The sequence below is a fragment of the Sinocyclocheilus rhinocerous genome, unplaced genomic scaffold, assembly GCF_001515625.1.
Source record: "Sinocyclocheilus rhinocerous isolate Xijiao unplaced genomic scaffold, SAMN03320098_v1.1 scaffold78, whole genome shotgun sequence".
In the NCBI taxonomy this organism is placed as follows: Eukaryota; Metazoa; Chordata; class Actinopteri; order Cypriniformes; family Cyprinidae; genus Sinocyclocheilus; species Sinocyclocheilus rhinocerous.
This window is the reverse complement of record NW_015637122.1, coordinates 137145-146376: the sequence shown is the minus strand read 5'-3', so window position 1 is coordinate 146376 and position 9232 is coordinate 137145.

Sequence of the window (9232 nt, the reverse complement as noted above, 5' to 3'; positions counted from 1 at the left end):
AAGACATCTAGTAAAAGAGCTAAGTGCGAAAAAAAAAGGTTAACAGAGGCATAGCCTTATGGGTAGAGTACTGTAAAAAGTACCACAGCAGAAAATACCCTCAGCCTGTGGCTGCTAATACACAGTAAATGTAGAAAAGAAACTAATAAGTCTACAAAAAAGTGGTTACACATTTCTATGGTGTGATTAGGCTTAAGTTGGCATCTCAAGGGTAAGTTTACACTGCAATCTGGATCTTGACAAGGTATTGAACGTTAAATGTATACTAACTAAAAACGGAACAAGAATAAAACCAAAATATTGCAAAAATAAAAAGAAATAAATTATAATATTATTATAATATTACAAGTCAGAACAAAAATCTGGCCTGTAAAATCAATAAGAGACAATTCAAGAACATTAAAATGTTCAAAAGCAGTCGTTACACATGCAGGAAATCTCTTTTTTTTTTTCAGCTGACTTTGATCAGTGGTTCATTGTGGGTTTGCAGGGTCATTGCTTACCGTTCCATTGTAGCTAGCCATGGTCTTCACTCCATTAGTTTTTATGGGTTGTAAGAAAGGACCTGCCCTAAAGGCTTTTGTTTGATTATAAAGCGTTCACTTTGTAGAAGAACTGTTAACTTAAAGATTATATAGAATACGAACAATACATATGTTTAATAGTACTCTATCTTTAATAGATTGCCCATGTTATGCTAAGCTTGCTAAGTTCAAAGAAACATGCATCATTAACCTAATGAGGCTAATTCTTATTATGCATTACTCGCATGATGGCAAAAACATTTAATCATGGTTAAGAGTTCCAATCCTGCAGGTGAATGTAGAAAACAAACATTAGTAACACACAAATAAAGGTTTGTTTGAAATTAGCATCATGCTAAATTGAACACAGAGCAGTTATCAGTCAACACTGAATGATTCATTCGCATGTTTCTTTTTCTAACAAAGTGAATATAGAGGAGCTGTTTTTGTATTTAGATGCTGTTGTGGTTTCGTACATTTGCATGCAGCTTGTGCTGATGGCACATTAGCATGCTAAGAAACTTTCTCTGCGAAGTCCTAAAAAGAGGAACTGACCCCAGACCACAGGGACGCCAAAGACCCACACATACACATATAGTAAAGAGCAGATGAAAACGCATTTACACACGCACACTTAACTACAAAACAGAAACTTTCCATTACTACAGTGTATGAAAAACGATTATACATAAAAGGCACGGCTAATACTGTTAGTGTAAAACACTCGCAGCGGCTTTCGTGTCAGGTTCGGTTTTGCAAATATGAACGTGTTGGAATGTCTCGCTGCCCTTTGCTGCCCTTTACTGCTCATTACTGTTGTAATGGCCATAATGAGCCAGACATGAAAATGCAGATAGAGAGAGAGAGAGAATGAGAAGTTAACAGAGAGCTTTATGCTGACTATATGGTGTAAAGCTATACACACAAGTGTGTATATGCTGATGTCTGCTTCTGGGAGACTGAGAGTGCAATGTCTGAGGCAAAACGTTTTGTATGTTAAATCTTATCAAAGATGTCAAATCTTATCTTGTCTTATCAAAAATCATTTCATAATCTCACTTTGCTAGCTTTCGTTTTGACTACACCACACGGCAATCACCGCATCAGTTTATTGGACTGACTCTAGCTGTTCTGTTCACCAATATGTCTTTTTTATATATTTAAATCACGTCTCTTATACTTGCAGCATTTTTAGTGCATTAACACTGTGATCTGTAACTCAGTCAGAATGAAATGAGGATGACGTCGAATTAGCTATATGCTAATTACTATTACATAGGTATTCAAACTCTCCCTAAAGAAAACTAAAAGGCTCAAACGTTTTTGGCCCAAAAACACTTACTTCAAGGTTTGTCCCATTAGTTTCAAATGCTGTCAATTAACACATGGCTCAAACTAATTCCCTCACGTTAGCACGCAAACTACAGGATCCCCCAGTAGACAAAACATCATGACACTGTAGAAAAAGCAAGAGCACCTTTGGGTTTTTTAGACAATCTGGTGCCACACTTTAGCTGTTGATTTGGGCCAGATCTGAGCCAAAGGAAATTTGCTGATTGGGATGAAGCTTTGTGGAGACTTTGGTTTGACGCTTCTGAGTCAGTCGATGCAGCGAGCAGGGAATAATGATAGCACGATTAGCCTATGTACAGCCTAAATACTCTTTTTTGTTGTCAGATTTCAGCCTCGTCTATTGTAAGCAGTTGCTAACTTAAGCTGGTTAACTAACTTTTTGATTAATTGAACACTTTTATTTATACATTTTTTTTTTTTACAGTTTATTGATAATTTAGTGAGTTAGTGTATAACAGTCAACGATGCTTATATTGAAATTTATGACAACTGATTATATTATGTGCAGCTAAAACCAGTCTAAGCTGGTTAGCTGGTTTTGGCTGGTTTGAGGTTGAAGTAGGTCTTCCAGCCTGGTCAAGCTGGTGTTTAGCTGGTTTTAGCTGGGGTGTATTCCAGAAAGCACAGTTAACTTACCGTCAGCTAAACCCTAAACTTTCGGTTGATTAACCCCAAACCTTGCTTACTCAAGGTATGTGGTTCCAAAAACGCGTCCGGGAGTAAGTTCATTCAACTCCGAGTATGTTCCTGGTTAAGACTCAAGACATTCTCAACAGAGTGACGAATCGATGAGTCGCTATGGAAACGGACGCTAAGAAAAAGCGCGCCATATATAATAGGCTATATTACATATTGTAATATTATATAATGTTGTGCGCTATCTGTCATGCCCACTGAAGGCTCGTCAGTAGATCACACGTGCGCTGAAGTGAACTAACCCTGGAACATAACCTGCTCCGGAGCAGGTTATCTTCAGAGAACAAGTTACTATGGTTACTTACATACCTTGAAAGTAACCTCTGATTTTAGAACCGAAAGCCACTTGCTTATCCTCAAACATACCCGGGTATGTCACATAACCTGCTTTTTGGAATATCCCCCAGGTTGGTCATTTGGTCAGCCTAACCAACTAAAGAACTGGTCAAAACCCCTCTAAAACCAGCCTGCTAGCCAGCTATGACCAGGCTGGAAGACCAGATAAACAACCAGCCAACCAGCTTAAGCTTGTTTCATATTTTGTCCCCCCCCCAGCAGGGTCATACATCTTTAATCATGTGTTATTTTTATTTATTTATTATATATATTTTTTTAAATGTAATTTGAATTGTAATTGTTAACTGGCAAAGTCTAGTTTATAACTTGGGACAGCAAATTACCCAAATCAAAATGTTAAATCCATGCTATTGAGTTTGTTTTGGAGCTGTTTCAGTTTAATTAAAATTAATGTCATATACTAAATTATATTAATGGTATTAAAAAAAAAAAGTGGTAGGCAGATACGCCAACAATACATCCAAAGATGTTGCTTTGCAACCCAACACGGGACTTTTTTGGACATCTTCCAGTGTTTGGTTAACCCACTCAATTTGACTGAAATAGTATGAAGTCGAGGTCTTTTCCGGGTTAACAGAAAAAAAAAACAATGTTTGTAAACATTGTAGTTGCCATGGGAACAAGCACCTGAGAGGCGGTTACCTGCAGCTGACATAACTTTTATTATGACAGCTTTGTGTTTGAACATCTAACCTGTGTTTGACTTCCTGGAGATTTGAACCTGCAGTCTTAATATAAGCTCAAACATGTTTTAATTCTATACCATTTTAGCAGAATCTCATCATCCAAATAATGCCTGTGTTGGAAGAAACTCATTTGCTGTGGGCAACAAGTATGTGTAAACAAGAACCTAAAGGGGAACTCCACTAACTACCAGGAAAAAAAAAGGTTTTGGACCGCCAATATAGTTTTCACGAGTGCTTACTTCCGGTTTTTGATGTGACAAACTTGTCATGTGACACTACTGGTCTGAGTTAGACCCCATGAATCTAAAATGTTTTGTTGTTGTTAGGTACTAGCTTTGTATATGCTGGTGTCCTGAAGGATGACAAAATACAATTGTAGCAGATATATTATATTCTTATATATAGGCCTACACTACAATTAACATTTCAAATCCAATATTTCCACAATTCAAATCCAGTCTTGAACTGGAAAAATGGAGCAACGATGGACCAACTAAGGCCATATATAAATTTTGTCCAATCAAATGTTCTCTAGACTGAGAACATCCCTCCCACTAATAGCACCTGCCACTCATTAGCAATAGCAAGTAGCAAGTCATGTTTTGGTGGCTATTATGTTTCATCCATGCTTTTTGGTTGGGTAATACATCAACAGACAAAAGAAAACTGGTCTTCAAACCATCCATCCATCATGTGGTCATGAGGTGTGTGCTAAATATTCATAAAAAGGTATGTACTGTCTGCTTTTCATTAATCATACTGACGAAGCCAACAAATAGCCATGAAGTGGAGTCATATTAACAGACATGTAGACCTGGGTTATTATAGTTAACTAAAACTAGAACCATAAAATAACATTTTGATTATTTGAAATAAAAAATAAAGATATTATTTTAGCTTATCAAGGTAACATTTCTCATTCTCATTTAGTTTAACTTGATGTACTAAAATAACTAAATAAAAAAATAAAATAATACATAAAATAAAAACAAAAATAAACATCAAAAGCTAATAAAAGACCATCGTCTTTTACTGTACATGAAGTTTCCTTAAAGTCTTCCTCAAAAGTAACTGATATTATAGTAAAAATGTCTGTTGATGACAATGACCATCCAGTTATTATTTATTATATTTATTACCCATGCATGAATATTTATTTAGCAAAAAATGGTCAGATGCCATTATTCATTTGGCTAAACTCATAAGAAGCAATCATTTGCACAGTTAAATGTCAGCGGTGCAGATTTCCTTCCAGTTCATTGTTTTAAAGGGTGGAATTCACTTTTATTAGTCTTGAAATGCCAGCATCGGCTCAGTTGAATGCAAAGTGTAGATTAGATCTGCTAACCAGGGCTTAACTAGGCATTTCAGCGCTGAGAGTTGTTGTGATAGTTGTGTTCATTGGAACGGTCGGCGAGTCCTTGGCGTAATTCTGCTGAATGAAGTGTGTCAGTGGTTATACGACCACACCATGGGATTCATGTGGGTCTCCAACAAACCACTCCATATTTACCTACATTAACCACATACAAACATACCCTTGAACTCTTACACACATCTCTGGTCTGTGACCTATTGCCTATTCAATTCTTACTGTCATACCTGAACAGCTATTTGCTTGAAACCACATACACATTTAGACACACCTACAACTAAGCTAGTCTAACCACACATAAAGAGATGTCTGTGTTGACAAAAATAAACAACTACATCTGTCTGGCCTAGGAATTTCTATGCATTTGTTTCCCCACAAAAGGCATATTGGTGATTAGCATGCAGCTGTATTTTGTTTGAATTTGTAACTGAAATGGTAAAATGTGTTAAAAAGAGCTTTGAAGAGTATTAAACATAGGTTAATGACATAAAAAATGCATACATATGTTTTTTTAAAATAAATAAATAATAATAATAATTGTTAGAACAAACTACAACTACTTTTCAAGAATTTCAGTGTGTTAATGGCTCTTTCTTATTATGAACATCACCCTGATAATTCAAAAATTGAAACGTTATTCATACAAGGAGCTTATTCAAGTAATGAACTGCATTTTTAAACTGACTTCTGAATATATTAATAGATACAGGTAATGAAAACATGACGGTCATGCCCCATTTATTGATAGCAAAAAGTATGTTCACATTGGCCAAAATATTAAACGAACAAACACACAGATGTATAACTTGACTGACAAGTGGGCGATTTCTTTGCAACTCTTTGTAAGCACCGATTCTGTGTGGCCTGGCGATTAGATGAAACAAAAATCAAACGATAGCCTATATTTTTGTAACATTGTGCAATGATCACAACTATCATCATCATCATCATCGCAAAAATCATCACAGAAAATTAAACCCTTACAGTCAATCTGAAAGCATTATAAAACATATGCCAAATAACCACAATTGACTTCAATTACAAAGCCTGTCAGTTTAATGTCAGATTCTTAGTTTGGCACTTTTGTGGAAGCGTCTTGGCCCAGCCCGATGAACTTTTGCTGAGAATTTGAATAAGGCTGAAGCCAAGTCAAACGTGAAAATACATGCTTCATGTTGAGAAAAATGAGAGTCGGTTAGCTGTTTGTGGTAATGCTGTAATGAGCCGTCTCTGTGAATCCTTGCTTAAAACACCGGGAATGCTGTCCCTCTGTTGCTAAAGTGAGCAGTTATCTGTGGTCTGTATGTTTGCTTTCAACACTCTTTTGCCACTTGAGAATGCGGCGTTCAGCATTGTCTTTTCAGCAATCGTAAATCTTTAGCATAATCTCCCGTCAAAACATGGCAGATAACAGATAATCATCTCTCTCTTTCGACTGGGGAAGCCTGAGGGGCTGCAGGGTGGCCGGTCGCCGAGACTACATGCCGGCTGCCACACACACAAACAAAAACAGAGAGACTTAGCCAGGAAAAAAAAAAAAAGGCAATAATACGTAGAAGCAGCATTTTGGTTAAAAGTGTAATATTGTTAATGTCTTAATTAGTGGTGCTGCAAGCATTAAACGTTCAAGTATATCACACTTAATACAGGATGCCTCAAATTGTGTGTCTTATTGAGAAAATGTGTAATGGTACATTTCTGAGTAATTTTGCCTCCTATGTGGCACAGATTAGATATGACCCACAAACATGTAAGCAGGAAAAAAAAGCACATGTCCGAAATCGCATACTTCCCTACTATATAGTATATATTAAAAAAAAACGTACGTAAAATTGTAGTATGTCCGAATTCATAGTATTCAAAAAACAGTAGGCGAAAAGTACCTGGATGAAAAGGGTGCTGCAAGCATTAAACGTTCAAGTATATCACGCTTAATACAGGATGCCTCAAATTGTGTGTCTTATTGAGAAAATGTGTAATGGTACATTTCTGAGTAATTTTGCCTCCTATGTGGCACAGATTGGATATGACCCACAAACATGTAAGCAGGAAAAAAAAGCACAAATCGCATACTTCCCTACTATATAGTATATTTAAAAAAAACGTACGTAAAATTGTAGTATGTCCGAATTCATAGTATTCGAAAAACAGTAGGCGAAAAGTACCTGGATGAAAAGTACCTACTACTTCTGCAGGGATTCTGAAGTGGCCATCTGATGGACACTTTATTATCCCATGAGGCCATGGGTCGAGGATTTATGAATGTCAGGGAGGTGATGAAACTGAATCTGGTAGGTCACGGAATAGTAACAACATGGCAGATGTAGTACGTCCGAATTTCATTCATACTACTCATACTCATATTATATAAAACATACTTTTTTTTTAATGGCTGTGAAATAAGTTCAAATTCAAATGAAGTACCTACTCAGACAGTACGCAATATTCTCAGATCAGTTTCATGCCTCAGTTATATATGGAAATAAATCAGATATGAATCGGATACGTGCATTTGTGTCTGCCATGTAAGTGGATAGATTGCATATACTCCAGTCAATGCAAGTCTTACGTCATTGAAAAAATGATGGTTGCGTATGACATTAACTCAAGTAGACGCTTTTCCGGGCAGTGTTGACAAATCTGCGATTTTCCTATGGTACTGGGCTTCTTTTACACTCTTGCCATGGATTGTTTTTCAGTTTGCGGATTAAAGCAATCTCCCACCCCCTTCGAGAACGCGGTTTTGACGGAGGGGAAGCCTGTGGAAAAAATGCGATTGGGCTAACTTTGATAAGCAATTGGGCTGGTTTTGTTTCGCAGACCTGGTAACCCTTTTTCAGGGTCAGTACGTCTACCATAGGTTGTTTTGCCAAGGGTAGGCCTATAATGTAAATGCAGATATCAGATGTGGGTCACTTTTAAAAGATGATGTAAGATGGTCGCCAAAAAAATTGGATAGTCAAGAAATCAGAACTAGGCATCAAGACCTGCAATGTAAATGTGGCCATAGATAAATAGTTTTACTCTTTTGATCACCTAGTAACCACCTTGAACACCCTAGTAACTACATAGCAACCCCTTAGCAATATGGCGACTGAAGTTAAAAAGTTCAAATTTTTCAGTTAAAAGAGCCAATAGGCTTTTTGATAGAGGCATTGGCTGTTTATTAACTATTAATCATACATGCACACTCGCTAAACCTGCCTGAAAAAAAAAGTGGAATCTGAGCTGAAGAAGCAAATTTTATGATATTATGGTTGTCAGATTTTGAATGAGCAATCTGAACTAACCGATTCAAATGAAATGAACCGAAAGTTGTAATACTACAGTACTTGATAAATTGTTTATTTTAACGGTTCGTTTACATGAGCTATCCAGTGAGCAAATGACCTGAATGAATCAATCCACTAAACTTGACATATTTGTATATCACACTATTACAGATATGAATTATGCCTCAAATCATGCATCTTGTTGAGAGGTGTAAGAGGTGTAATATTACTTTTCTAACTAACTGAGCATATAATTTTTACCCGCTGAATGACAAAACTAGTGAAAACAAGCATCCCATAGTCATTGAAAGAAAAGAGTTAACTATAACCAGGACCAGAATATCATAGAGAGTTGAGGATTAACTATTTTGACCATGCAAAATACCACATATAGCAACCCTCTACTGTTGGCTTTTAAACTTGTAAAAATATGATTATTGGTCCATTCAGTTGTTTAGTTTAGTCACGTGTGTGGTTGGCCGATGAAAATTGTGCTTTGGAAAGCTTGTTGAATCATGGTGCTAAAAGTTCATCAGTTCATCAGGGACAGAATGGGGCATTGAGTTAATCAGACACACACTTATGTAGAGTTCAGCAGTTCACACTTGGTAAAGCAGAAAGAGGGGGCGTTCAGGTAAATGAAAACAGTGACAGATGGAGTGAATGATGAGCGAGAGAAAGACAGAAGAGGAGGAGTTGAAGGGGCTTCTGGGGTTTTTAGGAAGGGAGAGAACATGGTTTTCGTTGGGATGAGGGGTGATTTGAAGGCCAGAGAGGGAAAGGTGTGTGTATGTGTGTGACCATAAACACATATCCTCTTTCAAACAAAGTTACACTTCTGAATGAATGAGCAGACAAAAACATACATACAAAATGCAAAACTGGAATTGGAATTCTTATGCGTTAAAGGGGTCATATGATGCGATTTCAATTTTTCCTTTCTCTTTGGAGTGTTACAAGCTCTTGGTG